Source organism: Dreissena polymorpha, chromosome 12, assembly GCF_020536995.1.
Source record: "Dreissena polymorpha isolate Duluth1 chromosome 12, UMN_Dpol_1.0, whole genome shotgun sequence".
Taxonomy (NCBI): domain Eukaryota; kingdom Metazoa; phylum Mollusca; class Bivalvia; order Myida; family Dreissenidae; genus Dreissena; species Dreissena polymorpha.
The window spans coordinates 53,664,641-53,687,138 of NC_068366.1; the positions used below are offsets into that span (position 1 = coordinate 53,664,641).

The 22,498-nt window shown below is 35.3% G+C and overlaps 1 long non-coding RNA gene across 1 annotated transcript; it reads right to left on the minus strand.

Annotated features, from left to right (window-relative positions):
• Positions 1-3,743: 3,743 nt before the first annotated feature.
• Positions 3,744-8,947, minus strand: LOC127852798 (uncharacterized). Its single transcript, XR_008036263.1, has 2 exons — positions 8,799-8,947; positions 3,744-5,617 (listed from the first exon to the last, which is right to left on the minus strand). It is a non-coding gene; the product is annotated as an uncharacterized LOC127852798 (long non-coding RNA).
• Positions 8,948-22,498: the final 13,551 nt, after the last annotated feature.

A 22,498-nucleotide genomic window follows, 5' to 3' on the forward strand; every position in this document is an offset into this window, starting at 1 on the left:
ATAATCAACTCAGCGATATTATAATCAGCTCAGTGCTATTACAATCAGCCCAGTGATATTACAATCAGCCCAGTGATATTACAATCAGCTCAGTGATATTATAATCAGCTCAGTGCTATTATAATCAGCTCAGTGCTATTTTAATCAGCTCAGCGATATTATAATCAACTCAGCGATATTATAATCAATTCAGCGATATTATAATCAGCTCAGTGATATTATAATCAGCTCAGCGATATTATAATCAACTCAGCGATATTATAATCAACTCAGTGATATTATAATCAGCTCAGTGCTATTATAATCAGCTCAGTAATAATATAATCAGCTCAGTGCTATTATATTCAGCTTAGCGATATTATAATCAGCTCAGTGATATTATAATCAGCTCAGCGATATTATAATCAGCTCAGTGCTATTTTAATCAGCTCGGTGCTATTATAATCAGCTTAGTGATATTATAATCAGCTCAGTGATATTATAATCAGCTCAGTGCTATTTTAATCAGCTCAGTGATATTATAATCAGCTCAGCGATATTATAATCAACTTAGTGGTATTATAATCAGCTCATTGATATTATAATCAGTGATATGATATTGTAATCAGCCCTGTGATATTGCCATCGACGCTGTAATATTGCTATCATCACAGTGATAATATAATCAGCGCAGTGATATCGCCATAAGTGCGGTGATATTGATATTATTGCTCTGATAGTGTCAACAGCGTTGTGATATCGTCATTTGCGATGTAATATTCCGATCAGTGCAGTCATATTTCCATTAGCGATATGATATTGTCCTTAGCGCTGTGTAATTGTCATCCGCGCGGTGTTATTTACCATCAGCACTCTGATATTGTCATCAGCACTATTATAATTGTAATTTGCACTGTCATAATCGCTGTGGCAATAAACGGCGCTAATGACAATATCACAGCGCAGCGCGGCTGACAATGACACAGCGCAAATGAAAATATCACAGCGTTTATGACAATTAGACATCGCTAATGACAATAACACAGCGCTAACGACCATTACACAGCGTTAATGGCCATATGGCAGCGCTAATGACAAAAACAGCGTTTTGACAATATCACAGCGCGGATGACAATAACACAGCGCGGCTGACGATGACACAGCGCAAATGAAAATAACACAACGCAAATGATAATATCGCAGCGCGGATGACTATAACAGCGTTTTGACAATATCACAGCGCGGATGACAAAATTACAGCGCTGATGACTAAATCACAGCGCTGACGAAAATAGAACTGTGCTGATGACAATATTACAGCGCTGATGACTAAACCACAGCGCTGACGAAAATATAACTGTGCTGATGACAATTTTTACAGCGCTGATGACAATATCACAGCGATAATGAAAATATGACAGCTCTGATGACACTATCGCATCGCTAATGACAATATTACGGCGCCGATGACAATATCACAGCGATAATGAAAGTATGACAGCTGTGATGACACTATCGCATCGCTAATGACAATATTACGGCGCTGATGAAAATATCACAGCGATAATAAAAATATGACAGCTCTGATGACACTATCGCATCGCTAATGACAATATTACGGCGCTGATGACAATATCACAGCGATAATGAAAATATGACAGCTCTGATGACACTATCGCATCGCTAATGACAATATTACGGCGCTAATGACAATTACACAGCCCTGATGACAATATCAGAGCTTGGGTGACAATATAACAGCGCTAATGACAACATCACAGCGCCAATGAAAGTATCTTATCGATGATACCACTATCGCAACGCTAATGAAATTATCACAGCGCTCATGACAATATCACATCGCTGATTACAATATAACAGCGCTGGTGACATAATCCTTTCGCTAATTACAACATCAAAGCGCTGATGACAATATCTCATCGACAATTACAACATTACCCTCAATGCTCTAGTTCTAAACGAATGTGTTTTATAATAATAATTGTACTACTTTTATAAAGTACGGCCTCTGGATATTAATCCAGTTTTCATCATGTGTACAATGTTATATCTCACCTCCTACAAAAATGACCCTATCCGATTGGCTTAGAGCGGTCACGTGCCCATGGTGTATTTTCCATACACCCCGAGTAATTTCCATACACCCCGAGTAATTTCCATACTCCTATCAACGTAAAAAATGGCGTCTGTTCGATAAACTGCTAGATAAGTATTGTTATTAATATATAATATATTCTATATAATGTATACTATATACTATAATATATAATATATAACATTATATTTATATTATAATATATATATATATTATATAATATATAAAAAATATATATATGATATATTATATATGATATATGATATATTATACATGATATATCATATATTATATATTATACATGATATATGATATATGATAGATGATATATCATATATTATATATGATATATTATATACTATATGTTATATATTATATAGTATATATTATATAGTATATATAATATTATATATTACATAATATTATATATTATATAGTTTATTATATTATATATTATATATTATACTATATATTATATTATATATTATATATTATATTATATATTATATACTTTAAAGGTAGTCGGTGAGATATAATCGTTACACTGTTAGTAACTGATGGTGTATGGGATATACACCCTCAGTAATGTCTTACCATACTCGAGCTTCGCTCTCGTATGGTATGAAATTACTGAGGGTGTATATCCCATACACCATCAGTTACTAACAGTGTAACTTATAATATCTGCATGTTTACATGATTACTCTGACATTGATTTAACTTTATTTCAAACCAATCACTAAGGTGTATACGATATCACAGCTCATTTTTATGTTTGTTGCGAAGATGAGCTTCAATGCAGCTCTTGGTATAGCTTCTGTCTGAACCTGCCTAAGATCTCTCGCAATATGCATATAAATGTATGAATACATCAATCTCGAACAAGTAAATTATAACCCTAATCCTTAACCCTAACCGCTACCTCTACGCCAGGTGTCTATTTTTCGTGTAAGTTTATATACAGCTGGAAAGCAGATATTGTTTTGTTTTTGTTTGTGACAAAATTGCAGCGTATGACCATATTCAATTGTGTATTGTTTAATACAAATAAAAAATAACACAAAGCGTCTGATTTTTTTTGCACGAACAGCAATATTTTGGTGTATATAATCATAATTACAATAAACACTATTTCGTGACATTTTAATTTAAAACTCACGCGTTACCAAAGTAACCTAAGATCAAGAAGATTAAAAAAAGTCTGACGTGGACATTTGTTTTTAATATATCAAACAAAAATCATCGAACAACGCAAATTTGTCGTGAAGTTTCGAATAATTCGTGACATAAGGTATCTTGGCAAAAATTACGGCAGAATATTAAACATAGCATATATATTATAGTACGGACGGACGGACGGACAAGGGCAACGCTATCTGCCGCCAACTTTGTGGGGGTGGGATTGGAACAAAAAACGGTCAGGTGTTTTGGACCGACAGCAATATTAAACATGAAATCTTACATATATATTAAGACATTGTGAATACAAATTAGTTGTGCCTTAATTCTGTTATCATAGACAACGCATCACATAGGTAAGAGAAACCGACTGTGTTTATAACTTGGAGTCGAGGTTAAACTGAGTTTCGTAAAAACGACTGCCAATGTTCAATTATGACTTCAATTATAAATTACAGAATAACTCCGGTAGGTTTTTATATTTATTTGAATACATATGGATACACAATGTTTATTAAAGCATGTACAAATGTAGTTTTGTATTGTGTTTTTTTTTGTACATGAATACACATAAACACGAACTTCTTAATGAATATGTTTGTTGTTCTTATATGGGAGGGGGCTTTATAGGAGTCACTTTGTCGGTCGGTTGGCCGGTCAGTCGGTCGGTCCCGAAAGTTTGTCCAGGCTTTAACTATGTTATTCATTGTGCGATTGTACAATCTTTCGGCACATCTGGGGGGCGTTTCATTAATGGTTGCATCATCATCCTTGGACAGTGTGTTGTGCGAAAGAATTACGTCAAAATCTCCAAGGTCAAGGTCACACTTTGAGTTCAACTGTCAAGCATGGCCATAAAGGAGCTTGTGCGGGCCATAACTATGTCATTCATTGTGATATTAAAAAAAATGACTGTGTTCATTTGTTCATCGACCTTGGATGGTGAGTCATGGGAAAGAATAACGTCGATGTCTCCATAGTTAAAGTCAAACTTGGGGAATAGGTCAAAATTGGTCATAGATGAGCTTGTCCGGGACATAACTATGCTTATCATTGTGAAATTTAAAAATGACTAAGTACTTTTTTTGCTATCATTGGACTGTGTGCCATGCGAAAGAATTACGTCGCTATCTCCAAGATCAAGGTCACAGTTGCATCATGATTCTTAAAAAAACGCCACAAGTAGCTTTCTATTTTTTTGTGAAGACGACATGCAACATATTTTGTGTCAATGCGGCATGTGGAGGTATTCGTCACGTGTGTGACAAAGCTCGAGTTAATTATTCATAAAATATTTGTATTAATTGTTTTCTTTCTTTACCAGAACTTTTTATATATAAACATTAGTCATTCAATGGACATGCATTAAATATATACTGAGATACTAAAAATTGAATAAAAGCAATAGTTAACATGTTGAAATTACATACATCATAAACAATTTAAAGTATACAAAAGTGAAACTTCACCTGCCCCAACAGCACACCATTTCCATCAAAACTGAGAAATGGAAATAATAGTTTGTTTATATGGTTTTAGTGTTGGAGAATTAAAGGATATACAATTTCCATGGCGACGGTTCCGTATGGGTGGCATATATCCAACGGTAACCATAATAACCTGCCACATAAAAGTTGTTTTCGGCTTGCAACTGTATGTCATCCCTGTCCTCCACATTCTCGCCACATCCCTTTCCTTCAACTCGTATTACAAACTTTTCCCTAGGGCAACCCGACCACCCGTAGCCAAATTCGAAACCGTCACCAGGGCATGTGCGCGTCTTATAATAGTACCCCTGATGGTTTTCATCTTCACTGAGCCAATAATGGGAACCCCGCATAAAGCTGTACTGTAGACCGACAGTATCACATGTCAGTATTTTTTGATTGGGGTGCCTTCCACGTCCATAGATCCAGAAAACCTCTCCTCGACAGCTGTGTGACGGATTATTTGTTCCAGGGCACGAACGCAATTCACACCAATATCCAGATCCCCAGCAACTCAACCACTCAGTCCGCATTGCCGTGTATTTCAATGATATTGCATCCCCATGTCTCAAATACTTAGGATCAAGATGTCGTTTGGCAAGTCGACGTAAAGCTTGCACACGTTCGCTGCCATCATGATTATTTTGTAAATCATTCATTGCAAAAGTTGGCATATCGTCAAATTTCCCTTCAATGGCGCTTCCATGTCCAAGGAACGTTTTTTCCAATGGAAACTTGTCTTCTGGCCGTGTTGTATTGACAATTGCATGTGTAGGTGGCAATAGTCTGCTTGTTGTTCCATCGTGTAATATGAATATCATCAAAAGAATGGCTTTTTTTTCATTCATGTTTACCGCTGCAAAGCAGAACAATTTTCAAATTACATTCATATTAATTGAAGAAAGCATTTGTTTAAACATTAACAATCAAATTGTTTGACCAATTGCGCCACCGCACTTGCATTGTGGATGGTGGAATTACGAAACGTACGAGTTGAATGCCTGCTGAACATTAAAAATCAAATTACTGACAGTACTGGTGTAACGATGCTTTTGAAGAGGATGGATAAACAAGCATTAATTTAAGTTTATCTACATCACCACAATTGTGTATGTGGGTACGACAATTTTGGGTACGAAACAAAATTTGGGTACGAAAATTATGGGTACGAAAAAATTATGCAAAAAAAAAAATGGGTACGAAAAAAAAGTTGGGTACGAAAAGAAATTGGGGTATGAAAACAAATTTGGGTACGAAAAAAAAATGGGAACGAAACAAAATCTGGTACAAAAAAAATGGGTACGAAAATTTTTGGTACGAAAGAATTGTGCCAAACTAAATTTGTGTACGAAAAACAAATTGGGTACGAACAAAAATTGGGTACGAAACATTTTGTTAGTTAGTCAGGTTAGTCTAACTTGTCTGACACAGGCTGACTTAGGCTAGTCCAACTTGTCTGACACAGGCTTGTCTTAATAGTCTGACACAGGCTAGTCTAACTTGTCTGATACAGGCTAGTCTAATTGATCTGACACAGGCTAGTCCAACTTGTCTGACACAGGCTAGTCTAACTTGTCTGACACAGGCTTTTCTTACTTGTTTGACATAGGATAGTCCAACTTGTCTGACACAGGCTAGTCTTACTTGTCTGACACAGGCTAGTCTAACTTGTCTGAAACAGGTTAGTCCCACTTGTGTGACACAGGCTAGTCTAACTTGTCTGACACAAGCTAGTCTAACTTGTCTGACACAGGCTAGTCTAACTTGTCTGACACAGGTTAGTCTAACTTGTCTGACACATGCTAGTTTAACTTGTCTGACGAAGGCAAGACTAACTTGTCTGACACAGGCTAGTCAAACTTGTCTGACACAGGCAAGACCAATTTGTCTGAAACTGGCTAGTCCAACTTGTCTGACACAGGCTAGTCTAACTTGTCTGACACATGCTAGTCTAACTTGTCTGACACAGGCTAGTCTAACTTGTCTGACAAAGGCTAGTCCAACTTGTCTGACACAGGCTTGTCCAACTTGTCTGACACAGGCTAGTCCAACTTGTCTGACACAGGCTAGTCCAACTTGTCTGACACAGGCTATTCTAACTTGTCTGACACAGACTAGTCTAACTTGTCTGACACAGGCTAGTCCAACGTGTGAGCGTGGGGATAACTACATTTGGGGTTTTCCCAGCGTAACAGAGTTTTAAGTGCAACCAGCAGTTTCGTGTGTGGTTCCTGTCCCGAATCTCTCGATAAATTTGAAAGAGGACGGGAACCAAGCTACTTCAATGATAATCAGCGAGGTATGCCGATTGATAAAATTAAGCTAACTCAATCGGCTCGGTCTTTTAGGTAGGTCGCCATTGTGAAGAATTGTTTCATGGTATGATTACTTAGACGAGCTGCTGAAGCAGGATCGTCAAAAATGATTGAGAACATTATATAAACGTATGTCCAAAAAGCTTATAAATCGGATACGTATTACAGAAATCACAGCTCAAGCAGATTAACGTGTTTCTCGTTTGCTATCGGTATGTCTTAACACCAAAGTGATGGAATAATGGATATGACCTATGATTATACGTAAAATAGAACTTTGTTTGGGCGTTTATTATGCTATGGATTTATTTTGTATACTTTGAATAAAAATTATAATAATTTGCCAAAATGCGCCTGAGAGTTAACATTTTTATTCGATTTTCAGAGCACTATAGTTGAAAAAGCAATGCTTGTTTCGTATTGCTAAATGAACGTGAAACCTGCGGGAACCAGAATGTGTCGTTCTTAATGACTTTATAGAAATTTATAACGTTACATGTTCAATTCAAATATGAAGTAGGAAAGAAAAATAAAAAAAATCCCTGCCTGAATGATAACTGTAAAGCCCAAATAGTCTTCGAGTTATGGCCTGGACATTTTTTGCGATGAAAGTACGCATGTACATACGGACTGACGAACGGCCAAAGGCAGATATACATGCACAACCATTTTATAAGTGTTGAGGGCATAAACTGCATTTACTTAATTTATTTATTTAAAAAAAAGAGTATAAAAAGTAGACACCGAGTGTCTCCATCACCTGAGTATTGACAAAGTATAAAAATAGTTTATATCACATGAACAAAAATGCTTAGGACGTGGTCAGTTAAATTATGTGAACAAAGTTGGTAAAGATCGACTTAATGAGTTTGCAGTCTTAAACATTCCTGAAACATTATCAGAAGAGAAATCGTTATTACCACCAGTAAGTCCCTTATTTAAGGCAAGTGACCAAATGCCTAATACAACATAAACCATTACAAAACGAACACAAAATACGATCAAAATTGTAGTCACGGCCTTAAAATAGTCAAAACAAAGTATTGGGGGTTTAAACCGGTTTACGGGGATCCCTAACCACACACTTGGGCCAGAATTGATCACGTTAAATAAGAGTATAAATAGACAGTAACCTTATAGCATTACATTATATAAAGTTGGTTGTTCAAAACTCTCGTTAAAGTTAAATCAATATTTACACCACCGTGTTAGCATTAAGTCGTTGTCAAAAGGGATTAGGTTGACACTGATGAGTTAATCAGAGTTAAGCCCTACTGCTACAAAGTAGTTGTTTAAATTACGTTGATGCTCAAAGTTCATGCCCAATAGCTTTAAGTATCATCTAAAGTCAAGACGATTCTGATTTAAAAAAAAAAACAACAACAAAAAAACACGAAACCAAATCAACATATGAAATAAAAAGAATTCATTAAATGAACCATATTAAATAATATCAAGTACAATACATGGTAATTAACAAAAAGCATTTTTTTCAATCGACTACATGACAGATCTGTGCACATTTTCCCCGTTTTTTTTCACGTTTGAATGTTTTAATCAAAGATGGTAAATTTTATTAAACTGTATAAAGTATGCCAATTTTGTATTAAATAATTTCGCGCAATAAATGAGAACAAAAAATTCAATTAAAAAAGAATGCATTTTTTCAATAAAGATATAAACAACAACAAAAGAACAACATATATATTTTTTAACTCTTACCCTTTCAAGCGCGCTAACACCAGACAGCCTCTGAAGATAGCTTGTAGATGTTTTGATGATTGAGTCTATCACGAAAGAATCTGTTAAGTCTGTAGTTGTGTGCGGCAGCCTTGTGCTTTTATACATTTCAACATGTGCAAACGTCATCATATCGTCACCTTGGCGCAAGAACTCAGTAAGTGCACATTTATTATATATGCACTTACTGAGTTCTTGCGCCAAGGTGACGTATATAGATTTAAGAGCTTTGCTTTTTGACACATGTTGTTTTAAGTGAATGAATGCGTTTTGTCGATGGCACTTGGCGTCCACTTGTGATTGTAAAAAAATATCGCTGACTAGCATTTGGTTTTGCACTTTAGTCTTTGTGGACAGAATATTGGTGTAAATGCAATATACAAATAAGAAAGGCTTTAAATTACGATATGTGTAAGCGTTTTGGCTTTTGAATAAATTTACCCCGCTTTTTTACGTTTTTCAATTACAAACGAATAGAAAAAAACCCACTAAGGAAAACATTTGTTTCAGAGAGTTGTGAGTTGCTTATCTTGGACAAATTGCTAATTCATTTTAATACTTCTCAGTCTGGATGTTTTGGTTTATATTGTTTATATGATTTTGTATTTATATAACGAATAAATAGTTTACTTTCTAATTGTCTTTTCGTTTAATATTGTTAACACCCCCTCCCTTTACAGTACATATTTTACTGCTTGTAGTGGAATATTTGTTCGGTGGTAACTGTCATATAAATTACAATTTTCCTTGCTTTATTTTTCGATTCTATTAACATACACAACCAAGGTGTACAATATGGCTCTTTGCACCCACTATTGCATCTTCTTCCCGCCCTTGTGTGACGATGCTCTGAGAAATAAACTATATGACGTTATTTCTTGAAAGCTTTTTATCAAAAGAAGGGAAGTAATTGATACTTGTTAGTTTGTTCATTGCATCGTGCCTCAAAAAAATGTAACTCTTTTATTCTGTTTTTTTCTTACCATTGAGTAATTAAACCGAAATTAAATTGAGCATTTGTAGTTCCCTTACATTGCCTTTTAATTTGTGTTACAATCCTATAAGGTAAATGTTTATTGACACTTATGTGTGTTTTAGATATCGCTGAGCCAAGGGTGAGGTTGATCGCTCTAAAACCGGTTAAAAACCCCCAATGCTTAGCATTGACCGTTCCAAGGCGGTGACCGCAGCTTTTTTCAACGTCATTTGATGTGTGTTGTTTTGTGTTGTGCTGTTCTGTTCGGCAATTAGTCACTTGCCGTAAATAATGGACCTGACACGGTTGATGATGGGAATGCTGTGCTGCTGGGGCAGCTGAAGTTTCACCTTTGTATACTTTAGATCAATGGGTTGTTAAGGGAAAGTTCTTGTTTAAAATAGTTGTCAATGTATTTGTAACACATAGGCGAATGGTGTCTGCGAACCACTAGTTATGTTTCAAAACTTTAATACAGTTGGCCAAACATGTGACAGTTTACTTGTTCGTGTAATGGTAGCACAACCGGCTATTGCACGGGCAATTCAGATTCATACGCCGTTCAGGACCTTTGATTTATTGATTAACTTATATTATTCATATTTCAGTGAAACATATGACAGACACCGCCCTTAAGTATTCAAGGAAATGTTACGATACATGTTTGCCGGCTGTGCAACAAAGCTTGAGCACACTGAATATATTGTGTTTTGTTTAGGGTTGCATCCTGTCAATTGACATAATGAATGTGTGGCACTTACAGATTGTCATGTGCTTTTTCTAATGACGTGTTTTTATGTCCTGTTATATCAGTAGGTTGATTGTTATGAAAATTAAAAAGCAACATCCCGAAAAATGTGTCTTAAAACGAAACTATACCAGATTATCATTCTGACATCAGTCCGATTCGTCCGTAAGAAAAGAATGTATATACATAGACACGAGGATTGATAGTATACGAAACCCCCACCCTTTCCAATTGACCCCCTCCCGCACTCGATAATCTGCATAAGAACATGTTTTAAAGCAATACCAATAAAGAATGTAATGAGTTATGCTCCCCATTAATATTTTTATTTAGTACTGCCCTTGGAATTTGTTCATGTCATTATGGATTTTTGTGACGTCATACGACGGACTTTCCCAGTTGTAATCTACATGCATAGGTCATTGGTTTATAATGTTCCATTTTATTTATATTTTCTCTCTGATAGGCGTTTCTTGTTTGATTTAATTATTTTTAATTAGTTTAGCAGTCAAATAAACAACCAAGCTATGTAATATGGAATTTTTACACCCATTATTTCTGCTTCTTCCTGTATTTGCGCGATGATTATCTGAGATATTAACTCTATAATTCTATATTCTCAAACCTTTTCTATAAAGAAGGAATGTAGTTGACAATTGTTAATAGTTTTATTTGATCGTTCGTCAAAAAGTTGTAATTCTGTTACTCTTGTATCTTCAATGCAATTGAGTATTTAAATAGTAATTAAATTGAATGCGCTTTAATTCCCTTTTATTATTGTTTAATTTGAGTTACAATGCTATGACGTTAAATTTTATTTACACTTAAATGTATTATGAATATTGCTGGGCCAAGTGTGAGGTTGAGCGCTCTATAACCAGGTTTAAACCCCCAATGCTTTGCATTGACCGTTCCAAGGCGGTGACCCCAGCTTTATTCATATTTTGTGTTTATGTTGGTTTGTATTGTGCTGTTTTGTACTGTTTGGGCAATCGGTCACTTGCCTTAAATAAAAGACCAACTAATTGTTTTTAATGAAAATTCAATACTGCTCCAGCAGCTGGAGTTTCACTTCTTTATATTGTGTGTGTAAGAGAAATTATAAAACAGTGAATGAATCCGAACAAATCAAAGAAATAAAGCATCGCAATCGGATACATGTTTTTACCGCGTCTCGCATACCATTTCTCATTGTGCAATTTAATAAATACGCATCTATGTACCGTCCAGGTATCTAACCCCTGCTCAACTGCTGAAAATCACAACTTTTTTTGTAATTACCTATGCTTTTGTTGTTGCTGTTTTTTCAAACATCTTGTTGTGGCATCATTATGCCTTCGCCGAATAGTCTCAAACCACATATTTTTTTATGAAATAAAGATCGATTACCACGGACAAACACATACCGAACGTAAGGCAGACTATTATCCATATTATGCACATGCTATCTTTATATTAAATCAGAACTATGGAACGTGATTGATCACGTGATCATTAACACTGCATACACAACACACGACAAACCAGAGCGGGTTAATGAGCCAGTCTACATTTTAGGTATACAATTTGGCAACATTACAGCCACAATATTAATAATTAAGATTATTTATAAGTCTTTCTATTTTTTTTTTTTTTTTTTTTAAATGGGACAAACTTTTATTCGTCACTCATAAACGCTTCTATCACGTAATAATCGTCAAGTTGGCGAATCTTACGATAATCATCCAATATCCTGAATGCGCATTTTACGTTAGTGGTGGAAATGTAGGTGTTTTCTACAAGTGAAACAATCGACTTTTTTTTTCATCGATTACATCGACAGTATTATCAAACAAATGTTATAAAACGAAATAGATATGTGGTAAAAACGTTGTGTTTTATTATAATGGTATTTATTTCGTGTAAATTAATTTTTTAATTAAAACAAGTAATACTTTAACAAAGTACTTTCATCGACCTTATCCTACTGCCCTTCTTTTTCCCAGTTGGAAGAAAACAACTTTAAACGATTCTGGTTAATATATGCGACTGTAGTGTTTTCCATATATGGAGAGAGCGTTGCATAAACACTTGAATATACTCCATATTTTGGACCGCCAATTCGTGATTTTGTGCAGGGAACAAACCGCATAATGACTTTCATTAATATTTTGCATCAAGTGGTTAGTAATCAAATGTAAATCTGAAGTAAATAGTTTCATTTTTTTTTGCGATGCGGCTACATGCATTTTTTAATTGCATTTTAAAATCAGTTCAGTACAAGTTTTTGATGGTCGTAGCATGGGGTCAAGGCAACACTTCTGACTGTTTTCTTTGTTTTATTATTGGTGTGAAAAAAATTTGTCCGGTAGTGCGGCATACATGTACATCTAAAAAGACCTTGCACTGTTTGCTATTCAAATTTTTTTTTTTGCTATTATTGCTATAGTCATACTGTAACCCTCATGGTTATGGGTATGATGTAACAAAACAACTTAAAAAATAAGACACTGTTAACTTCTTTTAATGGCGTTAGAATTCTAGTCATTTTATGAGCAAAATGTTAACGTTTGCCTAAATATTGTCCTAACAAACTTCCTCCTAAAGTATCATCATTATTGAATCAAACATTGTGGGCACTTGAGTGTTACAAGGTTTTTGTAAGATTTGGATCTCGTGACCAAGATTTTGACCCCACATTACCCAATGTCAAACTTTGCCTAGATATCATCAAGAAAAACATCCTGGTCAAGTACCATCATTATTGGACCAAAACTATGGCCTCTAGTGTATTTACAAGGTTTTTGTTAGATTAGACCCCATGACCTAGATGTTGTCCCCACATTACCAAACGTCAAACTTGGTCTAGATATTGTCCAGACAAACATCCGGGTCATGTTTCCTCATTATTGAACCAAACCTCTGGCGTTTGGAGTGTTTACGAGGTTTTTGTAAGATTTGACCTGCTGACCTATATTTTGACCCATCATGACCAAACATCAAACTTTGCTTAAATAATAAATATTATGACCAAGATTCATAAAATCTGAAACAAAATTGTGACCTCTAGAGTGTTTACAAGGATTTTGTATAATATAATGGAAATTTTGACAATCTAAGGGCAATAATTCTGGCATTTATTATGCAATTTTGCTCATTATCAAACTTGACTGAGATTTTGTGGCCATATAGCTTCTCAGCAACTTTGATAAAGAATGCTTGAGAAATGTGAATGCTAGAGTGTTTACAATTAAATGTGGACGGACGGACGATGGACAAAGACCGATCCTAAAACCTCACCTGAGCAATCAGGTGAGCTTAAAAGTATTTTTTTCACCGATCTGAGCACTTGTCTGAGATATCAATATCTTGACTAAGTTTCACGATGGTTAGCCAAAAAAGTGACTTCTAGATTGTTCACAAGGTTTCTCTATAGTCATATAAGGAAAACTGCCACCCCCCTTGGCGGCCATGTTTTTTGACCGATCGGGACCATTTTCAAACTCATCAGAGATATAAATAAAACCAATGTTTTTACCAAGTTTCATGATGATTGGGCAAAAAATTGTGACTTCTAGGGTGTTCACAAGCATTTGTACTATATAAATATAAGGAAAATGCGCCCCCCCCCCGGCAGCCATGTTTTTCAACGGACCGGAACCATTTTCGAACTCAACTCTCGTATCTAGGAAACAAATGTTCTGACTAAATGTCATGAACATTGGGCCAAAAATGTGACTTTTAGAGTGTTAACATGTTTTCACTATGTACATATAGAGAAAATTGCCCCGCCCACTGATTTTGTTTTTTTACCGATCTGGACCATTTTCTAACTCGTCCGAGATATCAATACAACCAATGTTTTGACTAAGTTTCGTGATGATTGGGCAAACAATGTGACTTCTTGACTGTAAACAAGCCTTTTTTACTGTATAAATATAAGGAAAACTGCCCCGTCCCCCTGGCAGCCATGTTTTTCAACGGACCGGATCCATTTTCGAACTTAACTCACGTATCTAGGAAAAAATGTTCTGACCAAATTTCATGAAGCTTGGACCAAACATGTGACTTCTAGAGTGTTCACATGTTTTCACTATAAACATATAGAGAAAACTTCCCCGCCCCCTGGTGGCCATGTTTTTTCACCGATCTGGACCATTTTCAAACTCGTCCGAGATATCAATAAAAAGTGTGACAGCTAGAGTGTTTACAAGGTTTCTCTTTAGCCAAATAAGGAAAGCAGTCCCGCCCACTTTTGGCCATGTTTTTCAACGCACCGGAACCACTTTTGAACTTAACCAACATATCATTAAGACAAACATTTTTACAAAGTTACATGCAGATTGGGCATGAAACGTGACTTTAACAGTGTTAACAAGGTTTTTCTTTTTGTTTGACAAAGTGACCTAGTTTTTGACCCAGCATGACCCAGTTTCGAAGTCGATCGAGGTATCATTAGGACAAATCTTCTGACCAAGTTTCATGAAGATCAGACAAGAAATGTGGCCTCTAGAGTGTTTACAAACCAATGTGGACGGACGGACGACGGACAAAGACCGAACCCAAAAGCTCACCTGATTGAGGTCAGGTGAGCTAAAAACACTACATTTTATATAGAGAATAATAGGTAAGTGTTGATTATAGATCAGGTTTATCATGCGAGGCTTACAAAACTAAAAGCATGAGCCTTGGCGAGTGCTTTTTCGTTTTTCGTGCCGAGCATGATAAACCTGATCTATAATCAACACTAACCTATTATTCTATTTATCCCACTTTTTATTCAGTAAACCTTTTTATTTAAACGAAATACGTTTAACTGGATAATTTCGTTCGAATTATGACGTCATTTTGTCGAAACAATGACGTCATTTCGTGCCATGTATTATAGCAGAAATTTAATCAACGGGGCTTTAATCAACCGAATTCGCTGTAAAAGTGGGATAAACCACAGTTTACCCTTATCATGTATGCATTACACCTGGTTGGTTTAATTAAGGACCAGGCGCGGTTTATGATTGGAATGCTGTGCTGCTGGAGCAGCTGAAGTTTCATTTTAGTTGTATACTTGAATATTTATATATATAAAAAGCAAGTAATATCCAAAAGTGAGGTAGTGTGCAACCATACTTTCGGACCAATAAATGTCTGAAAGCACCAACTCATTTGTGTTCAGTCCCATCGAGTTTTCGTCCTTATCGTCGCACAAGTGCACGAAGAAGATGCATTTACAGGTTTAAAGAGCCGAATCGTACAGCTGAGCAGTGTATATTAAAGGTGCCTTTTCACAGATTTTGGCATTTTTTAACTTATTCATTAAATGCTTTATATCGAAAAATGTAAACATTGGATCGTAAAAGCTCCAGTAAAAAATCAAGAATAAAATTAAAAAAAGGAAAAGAACATTGCCCGGACCAGGTTTCGAACCAGTGACCCCTGGAGTCCTGCCAGAGTCCTGAAGTAAAAACGCTTTAGCCTACTGAGCTATTCCGCCGAGTACACTTACTCGACGTATTTTATACCTTATATAAGCAATCTTCGTAGTTTCACAAAATTTAACGACAAAAACAGAACTCTCCAAATTATTCAATCGTTTCGCGTTGCAACGCTTTATAATTTTTAGGTTTTAAAATCGTCAAAAGATGCATATAATGGCTATATTAGACCATGGTAAATGTTCAGTATTACTCTTTCCTCACAAATATCATAACTAAAACGAAAATTTGCGAATCTGAAACAACTTTTTTCAATTTTGTCAATTTACCAAAGCGTGAAAAGATCCCTTTAATACAACGGAAATTAAAAGCATTACAAACTGTTACTTCTATGATACTTACTACCTAGAAAATTATATACTGAAAAGAGGAAGACAGGGCAAAAACAATATGTCCCACAGTATAGACTGGGGGACATAAAAATTGATTGCTATTTATTGAGAAATGCAAGTTATCTTACTTATTTACATATTTGGAAATCACAAACAAATAATATTTGAAAATAATACACATTTAAATATATATCACTATACATGGACATGGCAGAAACCACGGATGTCCCGCCTCCTGATCGATTGTCCAGGCAAAGTTATATAAAATGTCCCGACTTTGATCAGTCTCGGAACAGTTATGGCATTATGGATCAACTTTTTTTTAAATGAAAAACCACGAATTTGAGTGCCCACGGAATGGCAATTTTTCAAACCAAGAATTGTGTATGCCAAAGATGACATGGAGAATAATAGGTTATTGCTGTTCATAGATCAGGTTTATCAAACAAGGATTAGAAAACAACAAGAGCACCGCCGAGCGGGTGCAGACCGCTCATCTATTTTTCTGTTTAAAGGTGAAGGGACCTATCTCAATATTCCACTCAAAAAGGGGGACGGGTGTGGGTGGAGAGGGGTGTATAGTGTGGGGCTGTGGTCATTTATAACATTATTTAAAAGAAAAACGAAAAAAAAAAACAGTAAAATATGGGGGGGGGGATTCTTGGGTAGGATGGTTGGACAGTCTTTCAAAAATAAAATAATAAAAATAAATATTGTTTTAACCATGTTTCAAAAACGATTATTGTTTGTATGAGGGGTCGGGGTGAGAGGAGGATATAGCGTGGGTGTGGTCATTTATTAGATGATCTTTCAAAAATGAGAAAAAAATGGAAAAAAACAATATATTTTTTTTTTTTGGGGGGGGGGGTATTCTGGGGTGGGGCGTGGGGTTCCCTTATGATAGTTAGTAAGTGTTGCAAGTATGAAAGCAAAAGCTTTGATACTTAAAGAATAAAGTTGACCTAAACACAAAACTTAACCAAATTTTCAAATTTTTAAGTATAAACAGGGCACATAATTCTGTCAAAATGCCAGCCAGAGTTATCTAACTACGCCTGCCCATTCCTCTCATGAAAGAAAGTGAGTGTGTCATGTTTGAATGTAATAGCTTTGATACTTTATGAGAAAAGTGGAACTTAACACAAAACATAACTGGACGCCGACGCAGACGCCGACGCTCATTTCAACAAATAGATGAGCTAAAAACCACTTATCACTCATTATTCCATCTTATTTTGAAAGTTTTATCTTCGATTTTAATGTTTTTCAGTATTTATATTTATATTCAAATTGCAATATTCACGAAAGACAGTGTGTTAATCCACGTTCCAAAAAACACACAAATCATGCATTCATTTCTCTCAAAATATTGTCTTAAAACAAACAACCGTATATAATTAACTGCAATTTTACTAATACTGATTATAATGGCAATGTTAAATAATCTTTAAAGGGGCTATGGAAACAAAAATATTGATTTCTAATTTAATTAAAAATATTTTAAATAATATTATTGGGTTATAATAATACATATTCGATCAATTAACCGAAATTGATAAAAAAAACATTGAGTTTAATTAGATAAAAACGAATTATAATAATGTTTGAAAAATATAAAACCTGGATTGGGATCAAACTCATCACTTAGGTGTTATAAGAGTAAATAATACCAGACAGCACCTAAACCAACTGAGCTGTTTCGCTTGTTACAAATCAGATGCAGTGATATTGACCATTCAAAGTTATGATGTCAAAATGTAAACAAGAAACGTCAAAGTGTAACAAGAAAATGGCAAAACAAACAAAAATAAATTTAAACCATGATTTTTGTTCAAAATGGATAATTAAATTTCCTGTGAAATATATTCAGTATAAATCAAACTTTCATTCTCAATTTCTATTATTTTTAAACTTTGCCCTTTTTGAACCCCTCAAAATGGCATAGCCCCTTAAACAATAACATTCACACAATTAGTCATCTGGAATTAGTGCAACAAAAGCGATACATGTAAAACACAAAATCACTCGAATGCATACACCACAGTTACATGTCACAGTACCAGTAGCTCTGATTAAAACGCAAATAGATCTAGAAATGTGTCCAGAGGACACTGGTTCCCCCACTTTGCACATTTGCTTAAAATGTTGAGCATGCAGTTGTTGCAAATTCTTATTTAAGTTGCAGCGAAAAATCCCTCCTTCATGATTATCAACACAATAAGGGTGTTCATCCCTGAAAGTTTGAGCACAATCATCCAATCAGTTTAAAAGGAGTTGCGTTCACAAAATTTCGGCACGTTTCCTCTTTATAACATACAGTAGTATAGTGGGAAAATCAACAAAGGGCCGGAATTCTGTAAAATTTGGTTGTTACTTAAATTCTCTCATTCATGATCATCTACGCAATAAGGGTTTTCATCCCTAAAAACTTAAACAAAATCCGCCATGTTGTTTAAGAGGAGTTGCGTTCACACACTGTATAATTGAAAAAAATCAATGAATGACCATAATTCTGTCACATTTGGTCGCAGCAAAAAATATCTCCTTCATGATCATCTATACAATAATGGTGTTCATCCCTGAAAGTTTGAGCAAAATCCACCAACTGGTTTAAATGAGTTGCGTTCACAAACTATATAATTGAAAAATCAACAAAGAGCCATTATTCTGTCAAATTTGGTTGCAGCAAAAATTCTCGCCTTTATCATCATCTAGACAATATGGGTGTTCATCCCTGAAAGTTTGATTAAAATCCGCCCATCGGTTTAAGAGAAGTTGCGTTAACAAACTTTCGGGACGTACGCACGTAGTAGTAGTAGTAGTAGTAGTAGAAGTAGTAGTAGTAGTAGTAGTAGTAGTAGTAGTAGTAGTAGTAGTAGTAGTAGTAGTAGTAGTAGTAGTAGTAGAAGTAGTAGTAGTAGCAGTAGTAGTAGTAGTAGAAGTAGAAGTAGTAGTAGTAGTAGTAGTTGTAGTTGTAGTAGTAGTAGTAGTAGTAGTAGTAGTAGTAGTAGTGGTTGAAGTAGTAGTAGTAGTAGTAGTAGCAGTAGTAGAAGTAGTAGTAGTAGAAGTAGTAGTAGAAGTAGTAGTAGTAGTAGTAGTAGTAGTAGTAGTAGTAGTAGTAGTAGTAGTAGTAGTAGTAGTAGTAGTAGTAGTAGTAGTAGTAGTAGTAGTAGTAGTAGTAGTAGTAGTAGTAGTAGTAGTAGTAGTAGTAGTAGAAGTAGTAGTAGTAGTAGTAGTAGTAGTAGTAGAAGTAGTAGTAGTAGTAGAGTAGTAGTAGTAGTAGTAGTAAGTAGTAGTAAGTAGTAGTAGTAGTAGTAGTAGTAGTAGTAGTAGTAGTAGTAGTAGTAGTAGTAGTAGTAGTATAGTAGTAGTAGTAGTAGTAGTAGTAGTAGTAGTAGAGTAGTAGTAGTAGTAGTAGTAGTAGTAGTAGTAGTAGTAGTAGTAGTAGTAGTAGTAGATAGTAGTAGTAGTAGTAGTAGTAGAAGTAGTAGTAGTAGTAGTAGTAGTAGTAGTAGTAGTAGTAGTAGTAGTAGTAGTAGTAGTAGTAGTAGTAGTAGTAGTAGTAGTAGTAGTAGTAGTAGTAGTAGTAGTAGTAGTAGTAGTAGTAATAGTAGTAGTAGTAGTAGAAGTAGTAGTAGCAGAAGCAGTAGCAGTAGCAGTAGCAGTAGCAGTAGCAGCAGCAGTAGCACCAGCAGCAGTAGCAGTAGTAGTAGTAGTTGTAGTAGTTGCTGTGTTTGTTGTTGTTGCTGCTGCTGCTTCTGTTGCTGTAATTGTAGGAGCAGCAGCAGAAGTAGTAGAAGTAAGAGCAGAAGCAGTCTGAGCCAAGTGCGGGTCTAATTTTCACGTGCTTCCCGTGCAAAAGTCCAATATTTATTTTTTGTTTTACTCGACTTGGACAAAGAATAAAATACATACTTTTGGTTAAGTATGTTTCCATTAGGAATTAGAAAATGTGGTCGCGATTGTGATCGATTCAACAGGCATATCAAGTTTAAGACAGTTATGCAATTAATGCGTAAAAGTTCCGAACACCAACTAAGTGTATTTTCAAACATGTACTGGTTTTGAAAAATTCATTAACGAACACGAACTATATTACGAAAATAATTTGCCCAAACAATTATAATAAATTATTAAATTACAAAAAGGACAATAACGAAATAACGTCGCAATTTGAGCTAATCTTGTATTAAAATCAAGACAAACGATATTGACCCAGAATCAAAATAACACAGCTCATTTGATCAGCGAATGATGTTATCAAGTGCTGATTCTCAAAACACTAGCTTTATTTTCAAGAAAAGCGGTGAAAGGTACTTAAAGATAGTCATGAAGTCGTTATACCACTTTATGTACAGATGTGTGTTCGAGAGGCACTCTTAATTGAGCTGTGTAGTAGAAGTAGAAGTAGTAGTAGTAGTAGAAGTAGATGTAGTAGTATAAGTAGTAGTAGTAGTAGTAGTAGCAATCTCTTGCACGACGGTTACATTACATTCACCTCTGTGATGGGCTCAGAACGGACTATTTTTATGAGAGCGTCTCATGCATGTCATGATCATTCCATGCGTTCATAATGAAGGTTACAGTATACTTAACAATCTCTTGCACGACGGTTACATTACATTCACTGCTTTCAAGAAAACCATCTCATACCATAATATCTTATATCAGTCTCTATTCATTATTTTAATATGGATATGGTTGTTTGATGTTAACAAACCTATATTTTTGGGTCACAGAATATTTAAAATCTACAATTACTGGGTAAATATTTGAAAGTAAATCTGAAAGGGCAATATATACAATATAAAAAGCTAGTATAAGAGACAAAACAGCACATTCACAATGTTCAATCTATGCAGTTATTGATAATCAGAGAAACCATTCTAAACGATAAATATTGGAAGGGCTTATATCTTAATCGAAACAAAATACTTATTTGCCAGTCTCTTGGAGCTATTTAAGTACAGACTTACTCCATGAAGGCTAGATTTTTACAAAACCTACTTAACTTTGGGTACAAAGCTTTCAAAATCACTTGCCATATAAATTCTTATTATTTTAATGAATATTTCACTGGTTGATTCAATCAGTCAGTCTTATTTGTACTGACGGTGTTAATAAATTTTTCCAAAGGAGGAGACCTGGATAACACCTGTTCACCAAACATGAATACCGGTACATTTTTTTTCTGGAATAACGCGGGTATTGTCGACATGTGGGTTTCTGTAGTTTTATATTTTTTCATACACTTCAAATAAACAAATTCCGCTTGATCAAACAAAGTTTGGGCACACCTTAGACGATAAACATAGAATCAAATTGTATGGCCGTGTTTCAAAATGAGGCAATAGTCAAGTGATATACTGTCAATTTACCATTTAACGACTCTAATGACAAGGGTTGGTATTATATTTTTGTCTGCAAAATATATTATGATGCAACACATAATGTCACCATCATTAATGTATAGCTTAAAATTTGTATAAATATGCAATTCTGTCTGTTTTCAGGAAATACATTGCATGGATATTTATGGAAAAAATACACAAAAACATTTCCCAATAAATAGAAAGACATTTGTTCTCCAGTATCATAATCATTAGAAAATTGTCAAAATCGGACAATTTTGAAGAGTTCAAATGTGAACAAAAGCACCGTCTAGCGGATGCAGACCGCTCTTCTATTTTTCTTTTTAAAGGTGAAGGGACCTATATCAAAACTTCAATCAAAAGGGGCAAGATCGCCGTGGCGTAGTGGATATGGTATCCGCCTAGCGATCGGGAGGTAATGGGTTTGAACCCCACTGAGAGCGTTTCTTTGATCTCCCTCAAAGACACCAAGTACTGGTTTTAGTCCCAGGAAACGGACTCGATAGCGTTTATATACGGCTTTCGATGCAATCGAGCTAAAATAAATAGGGGCGAGGGGTGAGGGTGGAGAGGGGTTTTAAGTGTGGGGGTGTGGTCATTTATTACATAATCTTTCAAAAAAGAAAAGTTTTGTTTATTTGGTGGGGGATTCTTGGGTTGGACGGTTTGACAGTCTTTCAAAAATAAAATAATACAAATAAATATTTGTGTTTTTTTTAACCATGTTTCAAAAAAAAAATGGGGGGGGGGGATTCTGAGGTGGGGCCTGAGGATGGTTTGGGT